The sequence below is a fragment of the Mesoplodon densirostris genome, chromosome 6 (genome assembly GCF_025265405.1).
Source record: "Mesoplodon densirostris isolate mMesDen1 chromosome 6, mMesDen1 primary haplotype, whole genome shotgun sequence".
Lineage (NCBI taxonomy): Eukaryota > Metazoa > Chordata > Mammalia > Artiodactyla > Ziphiidae > Mesoplodon > Mesoplodon densirostris.
Window position 1 is genome coordinate 89,698,101 of NC_082666.1, and position 21,564 is coordinate 89,719,664.

General features: G+C 40.2%; 1 pseudogene; it reads right to left on the reverse strand.

Annotated features, from left to right (window-relative positions):
* Window positions 1-5,383: 5,383 nt before the first annotated feature.
* Window positions 5,384-14,581, reverse strand: LOC132491658 (small ribosomal subunit protein eS6-like; annotated as a pseudogene).
* Window positions 14,582-21,564: the final 6,983 nt, after the last annotated feature.

The following is a 21,564-nucleotide window of genomic DNA, read 5'->3' on the forward strand; positions in this document are numbered from 1 at the left end:
CCCCTCGATCTCTCTAGCCCGCTCTCACGCTGCTTCCCTCTCTCCCTCCTCTGTCTCTATCTCATTTTTGAAAGACAACATGGGTTTAATGGCACATGTGCCCCAGATACTTCCAACATTGATTGTTCATGCTATTAATATCAAGGTAACATAGCTGGTGACAGCTTCTTTCATTGATTCATAATTCATGTCCCTGTTAAACGGTATCTGATCCAATGAGTTATACATATTTCACTCTGAATATGCTAATGTTGTCAGTTGATATCAAAAGAAAAACCACAACTTATTTCTTTCTTTACTGAGGAATTAAGGGAGAAAATGCCTCTGTTGTGGGTATGTAGGAAATCCCAAGGCCTGGAAAATACCTCTGACTCTGAAAGATCAAATCCTGTTCAAGTTGAAATCAAACTGCCTCTTAGAGATTCTGCCCAAGTCAATGGTGGTTGTCCTACGGCAACATGGCAGTACTTCTTATGTACTAGCTTCACGGAGTTTCAAGAGATAGCTTTCCTTCACAAATATATTTCAGGAAGTGGTTGTATTTTTTCAAGCAATTTAAAAAACTCTGTTTAAGTGAATAGGTTCATCAATCAGAAAGCCCAAAGGAAGGTGGAGAACAAAAGGGCAAAGTTTTTTTTCATTGTTATTAAAGCAGAGAAATAATATCTGAGGCCTGAGGCTCAATTTGTGAAGAGCATGATCCACGGGACTCCTGTTCAAGGTAGGCAGCTGCTGAGACACTTCAAAAGATCATCTTTATTGCAGAACAATTGCCTGACCCAGTTTCCTGGTCAGCAACATGCTTTTGTAGAAACTTCAGGAACTGATGAAAAAGCTCAGCCAAGTTAGCATGTGTACTTTCATCTGGGGCTATCGGGAGGAGAAATATGGACAGGTTTCCAGGTCCCTTGGATTTAACACTTGCAGGTGTAGTGACACAGAAGCAAAGAATAAAACAAAAGATAAGAGCATGTTTTAAAAGGCAGTATCTGACTTCTTGGCAAATGTGCTTGATATTAGGATTTGTAGAACACAGAGTTCTTTCTGTATTCATAGTCTTTTGCCTATCAAAATATTTTGATATCATAATAAAATCCTACTGTAAAGTACACTTTGACCATTGACTAAGGATTCACTGCCTTGATATAGAAAGATATTCTTCCACCCAGTCTTGTGTCGCATTGCAAAGCAACAATCCTTAGTGCATAAGCATCTAAACAATATTTTATTTGGAATTCCAACATGCATCATAAAACTAACATAAAGAGAAACAATGTACGTTTTAATGATTTCGAAAGGGAAAACACATTTCCACAAATGGCTCTAAGTTAAGTTCCATTCATTGAATGCTGGAAAATATGACATCTTTTAGCAAAGAACTCTTCAGCTTTTTATTTTAAGCATCTGTATACTTATATTTATCCATAAAAAGAATCTTTCAAAAGAGCTATTCAATTTTAGAATCTCCTTATCCAGTTTTTTCGTTCTTTAGGGTAATTTTGGAAAATTTCATCTTAATGCATTTTTAGCCTTACTTGTTGTATTAGTTTCCTAGGGCTCCTATAAAAAAGTACCAAAACCAAAGTGACTGAAAACAACAGAAATCTATAGTCTCATAGTCCTAGAGGCTAGAAATCTGAAATCAAACGGTCCACAGAGCCAAACTCTCTTTGGTGGTTGTAGGGGAGAATCCTCCCTTGTGTCCTCCAGCTTCTAGTATTTTCCAGTAATCCTTGGTGTTTCTTGATTTATAGATAGATCACTATAGTCACATGGCTGTCTTTCTCCCTGTGTTTCTTTACATGGTCTTACCTCTGTGCACATCTGTCTCTGTGTCCAAATTTCCCCTTCTTTAAGGACACTGGTCATGTCAGATTCATCTTAATGACTTCATTTTAACTTGATTACCTTGGTAAACACCCTGCTTCCAAATAAGGTCACATTGTGAGATACAGAGGCTTAGGACTTCAACACATCTTTTGGGGGGACCCAATCAACCCATGATATATTTATTATTATGTATTTAATATAGTAATAACATTTTGTTGTTTATATAGCGAGTGTGGCTACAAAAATTCAACAGCAACAAAGAAAGTGAAACTTAGTGATCCCTAAGTCATTTCCAGTTGCCTTAGGCCTTCACAGCTTGGAATGGCTGCCCACAAATGTAGCTTGGTCCAGCCCATCCCAGGCAAACTGTAGGACAGAAGCAGGTCTGGATCTCTTTCTGGAAGGACTTTTCCTGAAGTTCCTAATAAAATATCTGGGCACTTGTTCTGATCCTCTGTTAGAATTCACTTCTAGGCCTTCCAGGTCCCCACAGCCATAGTGATTCTACAAATGAGCTAGCACCAATGGAGAAGAGAAGTCCAGATTGCAATTATTCTACACCCTCCTCTGATGACGCATCACTCCTGGCTGGCACTGTGACATTGGGAGACAATACGGCTCACAGACCTATTAAGCCTTCGGCATTCGAGTGTTTGGAAAATTTTGTTTCAAACAGATAAATGTTAGAGCCTAAAGCAGTGGCTCAATTTGAATCATCTGCTAAGATCTAAGATCTGAAAAAATCCTGGTTGCTGGTCCTCACTCCTGTGGGTGTAACTGAATCAGGTTTCTGTGCAGCCAGAGCACCAGCATTTTAAAAGCTTCCCGTGCATTTCTAGTGTACAGCCAAAGGTGAGAACAGATGATATAGCTCAGCGCTCCTCAGACATGAACGTATCTAGGAATCATTAAAATGCAGATTCCGATTCCACAGGTCTGGGGTGGGGCTCGAGATTCTGCTTTTCTAACAGGCTCCCAAGGGACGGTAAAGCTCTTGATCCACTGACCACACTTCAGCAGCCAGGATCTAGAGAGCTAATTCTCAAAGGGGATACACGATGGAGTAACCAGCAGAGCTATATAAAAAATACCGATGCCTGGGTTTTACCTCCACTGCTTCTGATTGAATTGGTCAGGAGTGCTGGCAGCATCAGGGCTTTTAAAAGCTTCGCATGTGATTCTGAAGTGCAGCCCAGGTTGAGAACCACTGCTGAGAAAAGTGAAAGGAACAGTCTTGAGAAAAGGCAGGAACAGTCTTGTTTCCACAAATCTAACAACGTGGGCAAGTGGGCTGCACTGGGCATCATCTTCAGTGGTGGCTACTGAGTCTGACTTCGGAGTTTGTGCAGCATCAAAACAAAGGCTGCCCGAGGAACCAGGTACATGTGCATCACAGATTTTTAAGGACAGGTGGTAGGGGATCAGCAGGCAGAAGTGAGAAGGCAGACATGGCCAGTTCTGGGGGATGGTGTTCAAAGAGGTTAATTAAATCTCTTTTCATGTCAGTCAGCCGAGGCATTTCTCAGTTCAGCCTGAGAGCAGAAACAAGCTTCTGTAACAGCCGTCAGAACTGTTGGAGCAGACCCTCATCCAGAGTGAGGAAGGCTAAATATCCCACTTCCTCACCACCAGGATGGCATGGCCATATATCCAGTATTAGTTTCTGCAGGTTGTCCCAGAATCTGATGTGGGTTGGCATTTTAACACTCTCAGTGTGTCTGGGTTTGAACAAGAAATGGCCACTCTAATCAAGTGGTAACCTGTGTGTTATAGGTTAAATCATGTCCCCCAAAGTTCATGTGTTGAAGTCTTTACCCCCAGTACCCCCCAAATGTGACTGTATTGGAGAGAGGGCCCTTAAAGAAGTTAAAATGAGGCTGTTAGGGTGGCCCTAATCCAGTCTGACTGGTATCTATATGAGGGGACATTTGGACACCCTAAGAAATACAAGAAATGTACGGGCACAGAAGAAAGACATGAAAACACATTTTAAACCTCTGCTTGAGTCACATCCACTAACATCCCATCGGTCAAAGCAGTCCACAAGGTCAAGCTCAAAGGCACAGGTGGGTATATATACTCTACCCACCGCAAAGCCATGGTAACAGCATGAATGTACCATGCTATTTAAAGGGAAGTGAAGAATTCGATTAATTTTTTGATCTACCACACTAGGTTCCATCAGTGCATTTTTAGCATTCGAGTGGCCATGGAATTGGTCTTAATAAATGAACTTTAGACTAGGGTCTTAACCATCAATCATATCTAGAATACTTGTCTCTGACAGTTTTCTGTGAAGCAGTCACTTCTCATTGCTGAGCCTCAGTTTCTTTAAAAATTAGGAGTCCGTTAACTCGATTGGCAGTTACAACACAGCATCCACTTGTTTGTTTAATTAGCTGCACATATCTAAAAGGATTTTATGTTAAAATCCAGTTACTCCTAACAAATTGGAGAATCTGACTACAGTGAACGTCAAAGCAACAATCACCAGAAGTAGAGTTGCATCTGCCCCCTTTAGACGTCAGCCCTCTCCTGATGCCACAGTCCCCACCAGGCAACTTCTCTCGTTAAGAATATGTGCTTGTCTCCTACTGGTATATGAGTGTAGACCCCTCACTCTAGAGTATCCAGCTACAACATTCTGAGATTCTAAATTTAGAAAGGATAACTCCCAATACGGACTCATTCCCAATATTGCTCTTCATATAGTCTCTGTGTTTGTCAGTGTTTGGGGACAATTTCTAACCAGAACTTTTGCCCTGCACATAAGAATCTATTCTTCACCCTCTTTATTCACAATCAGAAGGGAGTGCCTTCTGGTCACAAATGCTCCAGGTTTCCATGTTCTCTTAAGGTTTGAAAGTGATGTGGTGCTTAAGCTAACTTGTTCTGGGGATGGTTAGGAGCTCACCCTGAAGAGAAACACAGGGAGAGATCTTTTCAGGGCTCTTCCCTTCCCACACGGCTTCCCCAGTCCATCAGCAGTGTTGTCAAAAGAATCATCTTCAACCAGCTTCCCTACTTTTGAAAGCAGTTTGTCTTTTGGATGAGCTGCAGCGATGAGTGGGCTTTCAGGCATACTCTGCTACCCCACGTTTCATCACAGTGTGTCTCTCACAGAGGAGACCCTCAGAGAAGAGACATCGGAACTTGGAAGTAAAATCACAGACAGGAGAGTGCACCCTGTAGCAAGAAGTGAGATTTAGAGGCAAGTGATGTTATTGCTGTGTGTTGGTTTGGGCTGGGCAGCTGACCCAGAAAAGAGAGAAGGAAGAGGGTCCCAGGAGCAATACCTAAGAGGAGGCATGAGAACAGAGAAAAGTGGGAGAGACCCAGGAAAGCCAGAAGCACCGTGGAAAGCAGGTTGAAGAAAGAATCCCTCTTTCTTTCTTTCTTTGACCCATTTGAACCCTGACTATGACCCATATGTGAGGGTACCCTTCCAGGAGCTAGAAATAACAGCTTCAAAATCATTTTGTGGTGAAATATATTCATAGATTTGTATCTCATTTAATCTTTTGTAATGTCTGATCTTGTTAATTTGTTACTCTTAGGAAATCATGTTTTTACTGGACTCAGACTTAGAGGTAGAAGCTCACAGCAGGTACAGCCTCTGTCTCTTGGCAGTCTGTTCCTGGCATTTTCCTTTGGCCTCTTTCATTCCCTTGGCCAAAAGTGTATCATATTCTGCTGGCTCATCCTTAGTTTGCTTAGTATGCAGTTTCTTCAGAGCAATACACTGATGTTTGTGTCGCAGGAAACGTGGAGTAACAGGACACTGAATCATGAGCACTTTGGTCCTGGGTTTCTTACCTTCTTTGTTCAGCGGCTTCCTTACAATACACTAGTAGGCATCATCTTCAGAGAGATTGAAAATTTGCAATTCTGCTAGTTCTTTTGGGCCCCAGGTGACAAGCTGCAGTAGTATTAGTCCAGGAATATCCTGCTCCCTTTTTTAAAAAAATAATAACCAAGTTGAGAACACTCAGACTGGCGTCTACAATGCAACCTTGAACAGATTTGTGCTCCTTTCTCCAGTTCTCCTTGGTCTGTAACAGGAATGACCCTTACTCAATGGCAGACAAGCACAATTGTTTACTGTGCATCATTATCCCATTTTATATATGAAAAACAGAAGCAGAAAGAGAGATTCATTCCATAAATATTAGGTGCAAGATTTGAAACTATGTCTCTGCTGCCCCAGACCATGCTTCTTCCCCTACATGAAACAGCTGTCTTTAGATAAATACGTAGGACTGGAACTAAGGCCTAAAACTCTGTTAAAAGAAAACTTCCCCAAATTCACACAGCTACTAAATAGCAAAGCTAGGATTTGAAACCAGTCTTTCTGACGCTAGGTCCTAAATTCTTAAGCACTTGGATGACTAGGATTTCTAAATCTTCTCATGTAGTTCGGTATCAATCTGGAGCTTAAATATATCCTGGGAAGGGGATTACATAAATTTATAACTATTGAGGAAAGTAAAGGAAGAATTATTGATCTTCCCAATTAAAATGAATCCTGTTGGCATACATGGCTCCCAGTATGCAGGTATAGATTAGGGAAAGAACCAGGAGTCTCTGTGATCATTTCAGCCTGTGTGTGGGCACGGAGGACCTGGTACTCTGATAGAGACAGGGATACTGAGGTTAGGAGAAACATCTGGGTCTGATACCTGGTGAATGGACACAGGCAAGTCATCCCAGTGCAGTGGAGTAGAGGGTTCAGGGTCCAGTAAGATCAGAAACCAAGAATTAGAGTGAAAATAAAGCAAAAGCGATGACAGTAACCAAAGTTGGAGAGAATTATCTCTGTACTGTTTTGTAAACATTGTGTCTCCTACTTTGTGGGTGAAGAAATTGGAGTTGAGAAAATTTAGATACCTCGTCCAGTGCCAGAGTCAGAATGTGGCTGAACCAAGATTCAAACCCCAAAATGCCTGGCTCCTCAAGTAGCAAGATGAGGGCAAGGAGCTTTCAGGAGCAGTAGGGTTCAGGTTCATCTGGGCTATTAGGAAATTCACCAACACTCAGTGAAAGCAGAGGGCCAGTTGCCCTCAGCATGGCCTTACAGAGGAGGTGCTCAAAAGACAGCATCCCACAACAGACACATTCTGAGAGAGGAGAGAACACTTGTTTTTAAATAAAGCCATTTAAACCTCGTGATGTGAAGACAGGAGAACAAAGCAGTAGATTCTTTACTATCTTGGGGGAAATGCTCAAATAAACTATTCAGGCAAAGGGAAGAAGGAAGAAAGGAAGGGAGAGAGGGGAAAAGGGAGGAAGAGAGGAAAGAAGGAAAGGAGGGAGCGGAAGAGAAGGAAGTGAGGGAGGTGAAAGGGAGAATGAAAGGGAGAAATGAAGGCAGAAAGGAAGAGATGGAGGGAGAGAGAAAAGAAAGGATAGAGTAATGAAGGAATTAAAGGAAAAAAGAGACTTTTAAAAGACTTGGAATCTACCACAAATTAGAGCCCTCAGCAGTGAATCTATAGATAGCTGTCACTGAAGGTTATTTTTAGATAATGAAATTAAATACACCTTTTTATCTTCTGTGCCCCTGGAGATCATGAGTTCTGGAGATCATGGTCTACAATACATATGCAATCTTGATAATGCTCCAAGGACTTAGAACAATACTATGCATACAGTGGGTGTTGAATAAATAAAAGGTTGACATTGATTGATAGTCTCTTCCCTAAAGGAAATTGATCTCCAATTCAAATCTCCAACATAACACTGAGCAAGGTTAATCTTCATATCCCCACAGATGGAGACTAATGGGATAGGTCTAAGTAGGCAGAAGTGCATCAGGAAACCAAATTGGGAAATGATAGCTATTGTCACCCAGGGAATTGCTTAAAGCGAATGTCACTCATGGCCCCCAGCTCCAATGTCTGGACATTTTTTATTCCCCATAGATATCAACAGACTGGTGAAAGAACACTTACACAAATGAAACGCGCATATAAATAAAGTTTTAACAAATTCTTGAAAACTGACTTTAGCAAGGTGGTCACGAACAACTCTTATTTATTCGCTTTTTAAAAATGGTAGCTGCTAAAATGTTGAAGGTAGGTGAAGGACAGTTCCTCCTCTTCATTCTCAAACTGAATCTCAGACGAAAGGCTGCCATATACATAGACAAGTATTTAAAAAACATACCTCAGCAAAGTGGCCCAGGACTTTGTAAACAAACATCCATTGGCAAGCTGACACTAAGTTCATGCAAGCCGCCCAGTAAATTTAAAGAAGTCCTAACTTTTGTCCTTTCAGGTGCTCCTCAATATCTTAGCCAGTCCACATATCTTAAATACCATTCATTTCACCAATGAGAGCCCATTTCTAATATCCAGTTGCCAGTTTCTCCAGTAAGAATCTATGTCAAATATTCACTCTGCTGGTTAACAAAACTACCGGTGTGGATAAGCGATAAGGATAAAAAACATGCCTTGAATAGTTACCTCTGAAGTGTGGCCTTTGTTATTTAATGTTAGATAACCACCCAGGAAGTGTGGATTCCTATTTATAACAACTGCCCCTTGGGTAGAAGAGTCAGCACATACATTTATATTATACTAGCATTGTGTTGAGTATTTTAAACTATATAACAAGCAACATAACATAAATGATAAACCATATTTAAATATTTTCATTTTCTCTTTAAAAATGATTTTAATAATTGGCAAATGAAGTACATTCCAATGTAGACCCTAAATATATTTAAGATTCTCTTCTTGAATATGAGAGAATATAAAAGCAAAATTGCCTATTATATATATAAACACAAGAAAACCCAGCAACTCCCAGATAATTTCATACCCTGCAATATGACCAATATCCTATTTTGAGCAGCAACTTTTATGCTTGCCTTTTCAGCTGAGAAAGCACACATCAGCTGGAGTCACTCTGCTTCCTAGTTTCTAGGTGTTTGGCTCAAACCCAGATTCCAAAGGCAACTCTGTTGTTCCACGTAAGACTGCAGTAAATACAGGAGATGTTCAGTCTGAGGTCCCCTCAGGCTCTGGCAGGTACAAGAAGCTCCATGCCTGGACTCAGTGTAGTTCAGCTCCCAATATGTCTCAAACATTTTTCTCAGCATCTTGACCCTAATACGGAAATCAGCTCTTTTCAACTGATTTTCGGAGTATGCACACCTGCACTGTCTCCCTCCGTCCCTCATCCACTCCCTTATTCAGTCTTTACTAAAGGTTTGGCAAAGTTGAGGGCTTTATACCTCAAAATACAGAAATTTTAAATTTAACAGAAAACTACTTATTTGGGCTATTCTTCCACAGAGACTGAGGTCCCACATCTGGTTGCTTACCCATCCCTGCCACAGTGGCGTTACTGGTTTCATGACATAGTAGTTACATTATTTGGTAGAGCAGGGTTAGTTACTTTCCTTCAATGTCTCTCTTCCCTCACCCCCCCCCCCGTGCTTTCAAATTTTGCACCACTGGGTGATTTGATTTTTCCAGTAACACATTTCAGAATTGGGAGGAGCAACAAACGGCATTATAGTCACCATAATGGCCATTTTAAAGCCGTATTATGTGTAAGAAAGAAATATCAGGAGCACTCAGATCATAGGACAATTATCTAGAAATTTTTTTTATTACTTTTTTGGCCGCATTGGGTCTTTGTCGCTGCTCGTGGGCTTTCTCTAGTTGCGGCGAGGGGGCCACTCTTCGTTGTGGTGCGCGGGCTTCTCATTGCGGTGGCTTCTCATTGCAGAGCACGGGCTCCAGGCAGGTGGGCTTCAGTAGCTGTGGTGCACGGGCTTAGTTGCTCTGTGGCACGTGGGATCTTCCCGGACCAGGGCTCGAACCCGTGTCCCCTGCATTGGCAGGTGGATTCTTAACCACTGTGCCACCAGGGAAGACCTTCTTTTTCTTTTGGCTAGAAATTTCTAATGCAACTTTTCAAACTTTCATTCTGTGAATCATTAACACAAGAACTGTTAGCCAGCAAGGGTCATTTCTCCATTCTTCTCTTCTCATGGAACCATACATTATTATGTTTCCCACATCTAGTTTTATGATATATAACCTTTCTTTAGTTTTCTACAGAAGGAAATATTGTTTTATTTCCTACATGAACGAGATCTTACTCTCCCAGAGACAACTTTTCTATTTGACTCTCTGAAGATGAAACTCTCTGAAGATGCAAAACTGACCCTTTGAGATTATAAACATAATCCACGGATATGTTTATATTCCCCCTGAGGTCTGAATTGTAAGGTGATAGAGAAAGAGGCTGACGTATTTATTCCGGATAAACTTCTAGTGTTTGTCCCCTTTATTGTTATGAAAAGATAAATCTGGGCTCTATTTGCCTATTCAAATGCGAATTAGGGAAATGTGGGCCCTAGTGTCTTCTGATGCCTGAGTATGTGGAGATCAGAGAGCTTGAACTTAGGTAGAACGGGCAGGTATGTTTGCTTCCAGAGCAGTCCTGTCCAGGTGCCTTCGAGAAGTTTGGGGCATGTGGGCTGCCAAGAACTGCACTGTTGTCCATGTAGAAATATATGTTTTGTGAAGGATAAGCAGCAGTGAAATAGCAAATCCATACAAGCAGTACTTCTCAAACTTTAATGTGGAAAGAAATTACCTGAGCTCTTACTAAGATACAGTTTCTGACTCAGCATGTCTAGGGTGGGGCTGAGATTCTTTCTAACCAGCTCTCTGGCAATGTCAATGCTACTGGTTCAAGTAGCAAGATGTTAGAGGGACTTCCCTGGTGGCACAGTGGTTAGGAATCCGCCTGCCAGTGCAGGGGACACGGGTTCGAGCCCTGGTCTGGGAAGATCCCACAGGCCGCGGAGTAGCTAAGCCCATGCACCACAACTACCGAGCCCGCGCTCTAGAGCCCGTGAGCCACAACTACTGAGACCATGTGCCACAACTACTGAAGCCCACGTGCGTAGAGCCCATGCTCTGCAGCAAGAGAAGCCACTGCCATGAGAAGCCCACGTACCGAAATGAAGAGTAGCCCCAGCTCGGCACAACTAGAGAAAGCCCGTGCACAGCAACAAAGACCCAATGCAGCCAAAATTAAAAAAAAAAAAAAGATGTTAGAGACAGTGAAGTCCTCATATGAACTCCAGAGGACATTCTAAATACAAGATTTGAATTTTATTTCAGTGGTACTAAGGACCTCATAAGTATATATTCTTTTAAATGTCTGAATAAAGTCATACTATTTTAAATTTCCTTTTTGTGGAAGTATTGGACTGGCCAAAAAGTTCGTTCAGGTTTTTCCGTACGATGTTACAGAAAAACCTGAACGAACTTTTTGGCCAATCCAATAACGAGCATACATAATAAGTGAGTAGATTATGCTTCATGGGTTTTTCACAAAGCCATTTAACCACCATCCAGACCAAGAAAGAGAATATTACCAGCATCCCAGAAGCCTCCCCACACCCGTGTCTAAATCACTATTTTCCCCGTCCTCCTTCTCAAACCAACCTTACTCTTACAAGCCGAGATAGTTTTATCTGCTTTAAACTTTACATAAACAAAATCGTGCAGTAAGTACTCTTTTGTTTCTAACTTTATTCACCATTATTTTTGTGATATTCATCTACATTATTATATGTAGTTAGTTGTTTCTCATTCCTCTCTACCAGAGTCAACAAACTTTTTCTTTAAAGAGCCAGACAGTAAATATTTTCAGCTTTGGCTGCCATATGGGCTCTGGTAAAACTACTCAACTCTGCTGCTGTAGCATGAAAGCAGCCCCAGATGATACACAGATGAATAGACCTGGCTCTATTCCAATTAAGCTTTATTTTCAAAAGCAAGCATAGGTCAGATTTGGCCTGTGGGTCATGGTTTACTGACCCCTGCTCTATTGCAGTCCATTGTAAGTATTTATTACAATTTATCTCTCCATTTTCTTCTTAACAAGTATACTAGTTTTCTATTGCTGCTATAATAAATTATCACAAATTTAGCAGCTTAAAACAATACAAATTTATTATTTCCCAGTTCTGTAGGCCAGAAGTCCAGGTGGGCTCAACTAGTTCCTTTCTTCCAGGTCCTATAAGGCTGAAATCAAAGTGTTGGCTGGCCTGGGATCTTATCCAGAGGCTCTGGGAAAGAAATTGCTTCCTACTCATTCTGGTGGTTGATAGAAGATTGTCCCTTGTAATTGTAGGACTGAGGTCCCTGTTTCCTGGCTGGCTGTCAACTGGAAGCTTCCTTTAGTTCTTCCAGGTCACTCTTTAGTCCTTGCACATGGCCCCCTCAATCTCAGAGCCAGCAACAACACATCAAATCCTTCTCACACTTGGAATATCTCTTCTGCAAGCTGCATTGTTTTACATTCCACATGTAAATGTACAGTTTTCCTCAACTGATTTAGGATATGGTGTAAGGGAGTGCTGAAGAATCATTCTTTTTTCCATGTGGCTATCCAATGACCCAGCACTATTTAGTGATAGTACTGCCCTTTCTCCACTGCTCCATGGTGTCAAATTGTCATCAATCAGTGGCCATGTATACGTGAGTTTATGTTTGGACTACTCGTTCCATTGATCTTGGTTCTCTATCCTTACACTGCTAATGACCATAGCTTTATTACAAGTGATATGATAGTGTAAGTCTTTGCATGTTGTTCTTCAAGATCATGAGTCTGACTGAGTTTGATCTGAGACTGATTTTGATTGGCATGTGCAACCTGGTAGGAAGTTTGTAAGGGTGCCCTCCATCTGCCTCTAACCACTGAAACTACCAGTGCTTACTGTAAAGAACTAGTATTCACTGTATGAATTACTTGGCTATGGTTGGTTTGCTATGCATTGCTAGGTAATTTTGTACTTTATCCTAAAGGCAAAAGGAGGCAGTAAAACAACTTAAGCAAGCAATTAGAGTTTTTATTGCTTTTTAATAAAGAAGTTAGATGAGACCATGAGTTTCATGGTTAAATCTTGTTTCCAACAAATATAATAACAATCATAAAGAAGATGGGCGGTGAATCTGGAGTTTATTGAAGTGGTCAGAGCTAGAGAAGACAGGGCCCTGAGATAGGCCCGTGACAATGGTTGTATAGAGAAAGTGGTAGATGTGAGAAAGATATAATGGATGCTACTTGGAGATCAATTACATCTAGGGTGTTGACTCCATTGATAAGGGACATAATACCTAGCAATGCTACTGACAAATAATTCTGGAGAAATTATGTGTAAGGATAATGGGTTGAGTATTGAGCACGTTGAGATTAAGTTGCCTGCAACCTATCTAAATGGAAACATTTATCAGAGAGAAATAGGGGCTGGTGCTTGGCAGAGAAATCAAAGCTGGAAATAGATTTGGGGGAGTTTTCTGTATTTAGATGGTAATTGGAGCCATGATGGAATCAGACCATCCAGAGAATGTGTACAAAACAAGAATAAAACAGTATTATGGATAGAATCGTGGTGATTGCACCATCTATAAGGCATACTAAAAAAGTGAAGGGGGGAATGATTTGTTGTAAAAATAGGAAGGGAATCAGGAACAAATAATAATCTTAGCTATACCTCATGTTACAACTAACTCTTCAATCACAGAATTATTTCCATCTCAAAATAATAAAGACACAGATGTAGAGAACAAACCTATGGACACCAAGGGGAGAAAGCGGGGGGTAGGGGTGGTGGTGGTGGGATAAGCTGGGAGATTGGGATTGACATATATACACTAATGTGTATAAAATAGATAACTAATAAGAACCTGCTATATAAAAAATAAATGAAATTCCAAAAAATATATATATATATACTGCACAGAAAAATATTGATCTTATCTTTGTCCTTTTCTGTAAGAATCCATCAAAATAGTGTTTTCTATAGTTGAAGCATTAACTATAATGTTAATCAAGTTATATGACTATATCAGAGATTAAACTGAGGAAGTCATTCATAAATAATAATTTTCATGATGCAGCGAGGTAGCCTCATTTTAATTAAAAACAAGTAATGACAGAGAAGTGGAAGGGAAAAAGTCTCAGCTGGAATCAAGTGCTTAGGATTACAAAGAATAAAGGAAATTTTCCTTGGAGCATGGAGATGGTTAAGGTGAGGTGATTGAAATGAGAGGAATTTGGTGTATCCCTATCTTCAATCCAGGGTTCTATTTGCATGCACTGGTTAGACATTGGACATGTCCAGCTTCTGATGTTGAGGTTGGGAGTTCCTAGTCATCTCTCTGAAGTTCCTAGCAGGGCCCAGACAATGAGATACCTGAGATGTGGGTAATAGTGAAAACCAAGGCATGCTGGGACAGGAAAGCCACTCTCCCAGGCCAGCTGTCCTCAACCTGTGAAGAGTCTGTTGCCCTCAGGGCTCTTGAACACAACAACCAAAGGCCATTGGTTCATAGGTTCCATGTTCATTTTATCCAGTAAAGGAGTTGCTTCATCCACGGGGCAGCAAAACAACATAAAATTAGAGGAGGGAATCAAATCAATAGTCAGTCCAGCAGGAGACAGTGTGTGTTCTCATTTGAGCTGTTAGCAGGTGCACTGGGTGAATACAGATAAGTTGATAAATGGCTGATTCGATAGACTGGTAGCAAACACATGCTTTGCCAGAGATGACTTTTTAAGTCACCATACATCAAACAGACAGTGTCAGCCTTTGAGGATAAACCTGTGAAGCCTTGTTGTGCTCTTTGAACTACCTCTGAGACCGGAGACTGAAAAGGGGCTTGAGTATTCCTCTGAATCCACTGGGAGGATTGAAAGCTTCAAAGAGGAGAGCCATCATGTCCAAGGGGAAATATACTGATTGAAGGAACCGGTGTGAAATAGTCTTTAATAATTACCAGAAAGCTGGAATCGACTAGTGTTTTGCTGAGCTATATTTTATCTTTATTGGATTAACTGTGACACAGTAGGTTATGTCAAAGGGAATCTGCATGAATATTAAAAGTAAATGTGGTGTGAATAATAGATAACTTACATTAGATGCACCAGCATGCAGTAATTTTTATTCACCTACATAATTAGATTAAAACAAATCTGCTGAATAAAATACATTGTCTTACTATAATCTGGTTTGAAAACATCCAAAAGTTATGGCCATAAGGATGTTTGCTGGTATTTTACATATAAATACATAATTCACCCTAAGAAATGCTTTCCAAAAGGTTCCTGGTAGTGACAAGAGTAGGTGATTGTGAACATCAATATTCTTACTGGTCTAGTAAGAAATGCCCTTAAGGTCAAATTAAGACTCCTACAATGTTGATACCAGAATAAAACAACCAACATGCAAGTTTTATGTTCACCTCTGGGAAATGACTGTATTTCTCCTTTGGGCTGGGAAAATTAGCATTAAGATTTTTCTGGTAGATCTCAATCCTCCTGGTCTTCACACTGGTATCTTCTCATCTCCCACCCTCATCTGCCCAGATGCTGTTTGCCATTGCTGAAGAAATTCAGCTAGAATCTGTTGTAACAGGAGGTGGGTTACAACACTATCTAATTCCACCCAACTACGGATGCTGGGGACTCCCTCATCCACCTCTCTCTGCTCCTTGAGGCTTCTGAATATCCTGGGCTATTGAAAAAGAGAGGGTCCATGTAGGGACGTTTGAATGTGGCTCAGCAAAGTCTATGGGAGGCATGGGCATCACTTCTGCGGGATGATGCACAGGTAATATACTGGCAGATACAGGCAGAAGGCCCTCCCTAGAGGGCCATGTGGCTCATCAGGCAGGTGACAAGTGGGGTTTACTGTCATGTTGATGAATGGGCTGCTGGTCCTAGCTGGTTCCTTACCGCTCTGTGGTGCTGGCAAGAGATGATGTTGGGCTCTTTATGCTGATCCTGCTTTCCTCCGTATGATGCTGAGGTGCCACTTCCCTCCCTCATCCAGCTCCTCTTCCCCTTTCTCAGTCCAGCGCACCTTGGCTAAGGAGGCCACGTTCCCTGATTTGCCTGGGTCATGTCCTGACTTGCTCATTTGGTGCAAGCGTAATGAATAATAATGCCCCTTTTCATTCTCAACAGTGACCCATTTGGACATTAAGTTATGTGGTCACCCTAGTCTCGTCCAGTCTTGCTCGGGAGGTCATTGTCTGAGTCCCCCAGTCTTCTCCTGCAATCTGGTGTTACAGCACAAACTTGATTCCTTGCCTCCTTCAGGGCATTGTGCTTGGGTTCTTAAAAGCCTCTTTTTATCTCCACAAAATCAGCTCTTGCAAACAAAAAGTTTGGCTGTGCAAGTAGGTTTCTGGGGCTGGCTTCACAAGCTTATTTTGAAGTCCAAGGTAGAACATTAACTGCTTTGTTTCCTGCCACTCTAATTCTCCTTGAGGCAACGTAAATGGCTGATGACTGAAAGTGTCATATACAGAAAGGTCCAGAAAAGAAACCCCAAGGGTTTATATGAAAGGTTATTTTCTCACCATTCTCCCACTTCCAAGTCCCCAGTTGCAACTTGCAATCTCAAGATATTCTTGTCACACCTTCTGTGCCTGGTGTCAGTTTCGTGGAAAAAATAATAATCGTTATTAATTATTGAGTATGTACTAGTATCCAGCACACAGGTTACCTCATGCACTTGCAACAATCCCCTAAGGAGGTTATTATTATCATTATCCCATTTAACAGAGAAGTTAACTCACCTGAACAAGGCTAGACAGCTCGTAAGTGGTTGAGCCAGAGGTTAAGCCTGGGCAATTTCACTCCAGAACTCAGGCACTTAAAACAAAAAGCACTCCTAACGACCCAAAGCTTGCAGATCTATAACTTGGCAGATTAATTAAAATACAGTATAAACTTCTATTCCTAAGAAAGAGGAGGGTATGGTAAATGCTGTCAGAAACCCATTTTCAATTGTGTAGCTTACCCCAACTGACCCCCAGATCCTCCCAATAGCAGCTTCCAAAGGGACCTTTGCGGATCTTCTTCGGACAGGATGGGCCAAAAGTCTTCCCCCAAGAATTGCTCTCATAATTATTCACATCTGTGTGCCTTTCAGCTCAGAGACAAGTTCCCTGCACGGAAAGAAAGGGTCAATGGAGGCGCTGTTTGGTTAAAAGCAACAGCAAGTCCCTCCCTCCAAAGGCAGGCTGTCAGTGTATAACGTGGCACCTGAGCTCCACCTATTGTGCTTCTTGAGGTTGCTCTAAACGCCAGAGCCCAGCTGGCCCAGAACTGAGACCCGCTCAGCTCCCAGGTGCCTGCAGTCAGCTCTGAGGACCCTACTCCCCAAACAGCTATCAGAGAGGCTGCCAAGATCACACAGGCTGCATTCTCCCACAGCTTCTCACAGGAAGTGAGAGACGAAGGGAATCATTACAGAGGTAGAATCTGCAAATGTACCTAGATGCATGTATTTAAAAGGATGACGAATAACAGATGAATATGGTCTAGAAATCTAATTTACCATGTATATGTGTCAGAGCAGAAATCATTTAAGCTAGTCTCTCATGAGAGTTGATATAGTACATGAATAGAATAACTAGCCATTATAAATGTAGAGTGCAATCACACTGCAATCACACTGAAATTACCCCAGCGATACCTAATCTCCATTATATAGTCAATATGCGCATGGACCTATATTGATAAGATGGAATTAATCTCTCAAATGCAAGGCTCTTTTTACCCTGTTTGAGTTAGGTGTTTTTCAGTGATGCAAGAGGTCAAACCAAGACCGGCAGAATTTGTCAGAATTAACACAGGTGTTCCTACATGTGGTGTTTGGGTTGTGATTCTCATTTGTGACTTTTATTGTTCCCTTCTCAACATTTCACCACAGTGGCAGATGTTTCCTGAGTGTGCACCCCTTGTATTGCTTTACATCCCTTTGCAGAATGATACTGGGTCAGGGCCTCTCATGAGGCAACAGCTAGTGAATCTGTTATAAATTGTTTTCCCTTGATCAATGTAATGTATGCACATAGTAGGAAATCAAATAGACTCTTGCTGTATTTTATAAGCCAGTCTCTTCTATCACCTCACAGCTTCCCACTGCTCTCTCCAAGGGCAGTAATGTTTATTTCTGTTTCTAGGTTTTTTGAGCATTAGACATGGGTCTGAATAATTTGTTTTTAGGGCTAATTTTTGATGTACAAACTTTACATCCATTTAACTTCCTGATATGATTGAAAAGGGTACTCTTTAATATGATCTTCCACACCCTCTTTCCCTTCTCTCAAGTTTTAATGGTTATCTCACTATTTTTTAGTGCTGCTAATAGTTACTTTTGAAACTGCAAATGAAATTCATAGCCCCTGATTTCATGTTCCGTGCATTTTTGAAAATGTAGATTGAATCCCCAAAATTGTAAAATAAGAATTTTTAGTGCATGTATCCTTCCCACTCCCTCACCCCATCCTTCCACCTCCCAATCTTTTTTAAACATTTAACTGCAGCTCTTATTTTGACAAGTTGATTTCAATAGTTTACAACCACTTGTAAATATACAAATATTGCTCATCGTGAAGTCAAAGAGCATGCTAGAGTTAAATGTCATCGTCTGCACTTCCTATAACATCACACCTCCCTCCATCATTTGAATCACAATGATCCTAGTACCAAAGTCACTGGTGAAATATCTCCTTTCTTTCCCTCTAACAGTAAATCAAAACCATGCCATATTTTGGGTTGTTTTATATTTGGGCGATGAGTGGACTTTTTTCCTGTCATTTCTTATTGCCTTTCTTTTTTTTAATAGTTGAAAGAAATATATCCCTTCATTATGTGCCAAATGTTTTGCAGGCTCTCATTCTTTTACTTGATATACATCCCTATCTTTTGAAGATAGTTTACTTGGCTCCCACTAACCCCATGTTCTAATTTGGACTTGCTGCTTTGTATACCAACTACTTTAGCTACTCTCTTAGTATTTCTTTTTATTGGATTCATGATTTCAACAAGTTCCTTCCTTGGGGTGCTAGAGTACATCCTCAAGTAATTTTCTTAGATATGGTGAATACGAAGTAAACTTCCTGAGTTCTTGCATGTTTGGAACGCTCTGGTTTTGCTCAGAATGTGACTCATTGTGGGTTGGGGTATTTTACTCATTTGTGTTTTGGGGTTTTTCTATTCATGCTGCTTATTGGTTACTGGACTCCATAGCTTTGGGACTTTTTGTCCTCTATTTCTTTAATACTTTCCTCTATATTCTCTCTGCTTTCTCTCTGGATATCCTGTTAGAGGCTTGAACTCCTGGACTGATCCTCCACATCTTTTATTATTCCCATAGTATTTCCTTTCTCTTTGTCTTTTTACTCTACATTCTGGAATCTTCCAATTTTTCTGTTAAATGTGTTATTATAGCAATCATGTTTCAATTTCCAAGAGTATTGTGTCTTCTCTTATTGTTCATTTCTTAGCAACCTGTTCATGTTTTATAGGTGACATCCCATTTTGACTCTCTGAGAAGCCCAATCACATTTTTTTCAAGAAGTTTTTTTTTTTAATTGAAATGTTTATTGAGATAACTGGGATTCATATGCAGTTATAAAATACAAAGAAATCCCAAGCGTACTTTACCCATTTTCCACTCCCCCCCCCCAAATTTGCAAAACTGCTATATATTACAATCAGGATATTGACAATACACTCATCTTATTCAGATTTCCCCGGTTTTGACTGAACCCATATGTGTGTGTATGTGTATTTAGTTCTATCATTTGTGAAGGTTTGTGTATTCTTTACCACAGTCAAGGTACTAAGCAGTTCTATTACCACAAGGATCCTTCATGTTGCCTTTTTATAACCTCCCACCTCCCTCGCAGCTCCCTTCATCTCTACTTGTCAACCATTCATCTGTTCTCTATTTCAATAATTTTGTCATTTTAAAATGCTATATAAATTAAATAATATATTATGTAACTTTGGGGGATTTGCATTTTTCACTCAGCCATGAATTACCTGGAAACTCATCCAAGTTGTTATGTGTATTGATATTTTGTTCTTTTTTATTTTTGAGTAGTATTCCATGATGTGCATGTAACACAGTTTAACCACTTACCAGCTAAAGGACATCTGTGATGTTTCCAGCTTTTGGCTATTATGAGTAAAACTGCTATGAACGTTCATGTACAGGTTTTGTGTGAACATGTATAAATACCCAGGAGTGCAATTTCTGGGTCATATGGGAGATGCATATTTAGTTTTATAAGGAACTATTGCCACTATTGCAAAGGAGCTGTGCCATTGAACATTACCACCAATAATGTACAAGTGATCTGGTTTTCTCCACATCTTCACCAGCATTCTAGGTTATCACTACTTTCTTATTTTAGCCACTCTGATAGGTGTGTAGTGATATCTCATTGTACTTTTAATTGGCATTTCCTTCATGGCTAATGATGAATATCTTTTCATGTACTTATTTACTATCCATATATTCATGTCAGTGAAGTGTCTCTACATATCTTTTGCCCATTTTCTCACTGGATTCTTTGGGTTTTGGGGGGTGGGAGTTCTTTATATATTCTAGATATTAGTTCTTTATTGTATATGTGGTTTGCAAAAATTTCCCCCAGCGTGTAGTTTGCCTTTCCAGCCTCTTTACATGGGCTTTTGCGGAGCAAAAGTTTTAAGTTTTAATGAAGTCAAATTTATGGTTTTCCTTTTCCCTCCCTTTTTTCATGCTTTTGGTGTCAAGTGTAAGAAATTTCTGCCTATCCCTAGATCCCAAAGATTATTACCTATGTTTTCATTTTCTAAAAGTTATATAGACTTACATTTTACATGTCAGTCTATGATTAATTTTGAGTTAATTTTTGTAAAAGATATGAGGTTTTAGTCGAGGTTTAATTTGTTGTCTATGAATGTCCAATTGCTCCAGTACCATTTGTTGAAAAGGCCATCCTTCCTTTAGTGAATTGCTTTTGGTTCTTTGCCAAAATCAATTGGGCATATTTGTGTGGTGCTCTTTCCTGTTCCATTGATCTATGTGTCTATCCCTTTGTCAATACCATGCTATCTTGGTTATGTAGCTATATATAGCAAGCCTTAATATGTGATAGGTGACTCCGCCCACTTTTTCCTTCTTTGTCAAGGTCATTTTAGCTATCCTGGGGCTTGTGCCTTTCCATATAAATTTTAGAACAAGCTTGTCTATGTATATAGAAACCCTAGCTGGGATTTTTATATAAATTGCATTAAGCTGACATATTAATTTGGGGAGAATTGACATCTTTACTATGTCAAGTCTTCCAGTTCATGAACACTGCATGTCTCTTCATTTATTTAGGTCTTCCCTGATTTCTTTTACCAGGATTTTGTAATTTTCAGCATACAGATCCTATATGTGTATTGTTACATGTATACCTAAATATTTTAATTTCTTTGCAGTGATTGTAAATGGTATTGTCCTTTTCATTTAGGTTTCTATATGCTCATTGTAGTATATAGAAATAGGATTGATCTTGGTGCGTGTTGATCTTGTATACTGTGACCTTGCTAAACTTATTAGTTCTAGGTGTTCTTTTATAGATTCTTTGAAATTTTACATACAGACTATCATGTCATCTACAAAAAGACAATTTTATCTCTTCCTTTCCAACCTAAATGCCTTTTACTTTATTTTCTTGCTTCATTTCAGTAGCTAGAACTTCCAGTACTATGTTGAATAAGAGTGGTAAGAAAGAGCATCCTTGCCTTATTCTTTATCTTAGAAGGCAAGCATTCTGTCTCTCGTCATGATATTAATTGTAGGTTTTTTGGTAGATGTTCTTTATCAAGCTGAGGTAATTTCCCTCTATTCCTAACTTGCTGAAA